This window comes from Crinia signifera, chromosome 1, assembly GCF_055691185.1.
Source record: "Crinia signifera chromosome 1, ASM5569118v1, whole genome shotgun sequence".
In the NCBI taxonomy this organism is placed as follows: Eukaryota; Metazoa; Chordata; class Amphibia; order Anura; family Myobatrachidae; genus Crinia; species Crinia signifera.
The window spans coordinates 186,462,290-186,465,206 of NC_139217.1; the positions used below are offsets into that span (position 1 = coordinate 186,462,290).

The window sequence follows — 2,917 nt, forward strand, 5'->3', positions numbered from 1 at the left end:
CCTTTCTATTTGTTTGAGTGCCGCCGCCCCCTCGCCAGCCTATATATATATATATATATATATATATATATATATATATATATATAGGCACAGAGGGGACACAGAACTCCATCCCATTCACCTTAGATGTACTACTTTAAAGAGACCCCCCTCCCCATTCCCCTCCCACTGCATAGCAGCCATTAAAAAACCAATACTCCCATCATATATTAAAACTAACAGGGCGTTGTCTATCACGATCCACGCTGCTCCCTCCTGCCGCAGCTGCTCCTGCTGGGCCCTCTTGCTGTCACTGTGCCCTCCTGACACTGCTGCTCTTGCTGGGCCCTCAGCTTTGCCACATGGAGCCGACTGAGCGCCTTACAAGCGGTGTGCAGGTGCACGGTGATGTCACCCACGCACCGGCGCAATGCATTCCTGGGACCGCTGCAGTTTCAGGAGTGTGCAGTCGGTCCGCATCTCTGTCCTTTGTGGTCCGGAGATGGACCACGGTCCGCCAGTTGCCTACCACTGCTCTATACTTTCGCCTTACAACTTCTTTTCAAACTACAGTATACTTGTACATTTTGGTATGCAGATATTTCTAACCACATTGTGACACATGACAGTGATACCAAAGATTGTTAATATACTTGTTGTACTTAAAACCAATAAACCTAATTTGCACTAAGAGTAAAGCAGCCAGTTTGAGTTTGAAGAAACTCAGGGAGCCCGAGGTGTGCTCCCACCACCACCAGTGCTGTGCCTAAACACGTGCAAAGGGGGCACCCGTACGAACGTTTGGACCCTCTCCCAAAGGAGAAAGGCCCCATGGTTCCCCTAACCCCCCTCAGCCATAAGGCCAAGGAAGGGAAAAAAGGGATCGGTGGGTCCTCTTCGCCGAAGCTTAGAGAGACCCGCTTTTCCTCCACCCCCGGAAGGGTTTTGGACGGTGGGTCCTCCGCACCCGAAGGTTTGGAGAGACCCGCTTAGGCTTCCCTCCGCCTTGCGGCTCGGGGTTGCCCTCGAGGGGACCGGGACTCTCCCCAAAAGGTGAAGAGTCCCAGCCACGTTTGGGGAACGGAAGGCCCGTTAGGGACAGCCGCACTACCCAAATCAAAAAAACGTGACAAACTAACGAAAAACGTGAAGTGCTCAAAAGTGCAAATCAAAGAAATAAATAAAAGAGGCCCTAGCCAGAAGGCCGGGGTGGGGGTGTAAAAAATTGTCCTACCCCATCCAAAAGGACGAGGTAAGGACGTGTAGCCTAACCTAGAGGGAAGTGCGCAGTGTGTGTGCCATTCAGTGCATGGTGCTGGACATCACCAGTGCAAATCAGGCACCCCCGAGTTTCCCCGGGGGCACAGTGCAGCCTCGGGCTCCAGGCAGCCGACCCTTCAGCGTCCGACCAAGCTTTTCTCTGTCTCACCAGCAGGCATTTTCCAGCCCCCGGCATGGGAATGGGTACTCCACTGGGCTTTTCGAAAGACTCCCTTAGGGGCTGCACCCCCCTCGGAAGAGCAATCTACTCAGTCCCAGTGTTTCTCCGCTCCCAGGGTTAAGATACTAGGCTGAGCTTTTCGCTGTGCCCAGGCTGGTGGTTAGCCAACCTGGACCAATCTACTCGGTCTCAGCTTTTCTCCGCTCCCTGGGAATGGATACTAGACTGAGCCTTTCGCTGACTCATCCTTCGGGGGCTACGAACCCCGTCAAGAGAGTCAATCTACTAGGCCCAGTGTTTCTCCCCCCCTCTTACCAGTGGATTTACGGAAACAACACCTCCTACCAAAGGCAGAGGTGAAGATACTCAGTGAGACTTTTCACTGCTCCCGGGAAAAAACAGAGGGGTCCCACACCCTCCGCCCATCAGAGCAGCTACTCAGTCCCACCTTTCTCTATTCTCTGCCAGAGGCCAGTCCATACCCACTGATAAGAACAGATACTACACTTGATCTTAGCCAAAAGGCCGAGAAGCGAAACGTCCCGAAACGTCAGTAACACTGCCTGCTGCCTTTCTATTTGTTTGAGTGCCGCCGCCCCCTCGCCAGCCTATATATATATATATATATATATATATATATATATATATATAGGCACAGAGGGGACACAGAACTCCATCCCATTCACCTTAGATGTACTACTTTAAAGAGACCCCCCTCCCCATTCCCCTCCCACTGCATAGCAGCCATTAAAAAACCAATACTCCCATCATATATTAAAACTAACAGGGCGTTGTCTGTCACGATCCACGCTGCTCCCTCCTGCCGCAGCTGCTCCTGCTGGGCCCTCTTGCTGTCACTGTGCCCTCCTGACACTGCTGCTCTTGCTGGGCCCTCAGCTTTGCCACATGGAGCCGACTGAGCGCCTTACAAGCGGCGTGCTGGTGCACGGTGATGTCACCCACGCACCGGCGCAATGCATTCCTGGGACCGCTGCAGTTTCAGGAGTGTGCAGTCGGTCCGCATCTCTGTCCTTTGTGGTCCGGAGATGGACCACGGTCCGCCAGTTGCCTACCACTGCTCTATACTTTCGCCTTACAACTTCTTTTCAAACTACAGTATACTTGTACATTTTGGTATGCAGATATTTCTAACCACATTGTGACACATGACAGTGATACCAAAGATTGTTAATATACTTGTTGTACTTAAAACCAATAAACCTAATTTGCACTAAGAGTAAAGCAGCCAGTATTTACCCTGCACAGAAACAAAATAACTCCCCCAAATGTAACTCTCTCTGCACATGCTACATCTGCCCCATCTGAAATAACAGTTATGGAGACTCTCTACTGCATATTCAGCAAAAACTGTTAATAAATATTCATCAGCCGTGCTTCCATCCTTGTAATGTTTCCCTTTATCTTCATCAAATGTAGCCTCTAAATCATTAAAATTAATCAATTCCATTGTCCTCATGGATAAATCATTGCATCTAT

At 50.3% G+C, this 2,917-nt stretch overlaps 1 pseudogene; it reads right to left on the bottom strand.

The window, feature by feature from the left end:
* Positions 1-1,821: 1,821 nt before the first annotated feature.
* LOC146045179 (U2 spliceosomal RNA) lies at positions 1,822-1,957 on the bottom strand (annotated as a pseudogene).
* Positions 1,958-2,917: the final 960 nt, after the last annotated feature.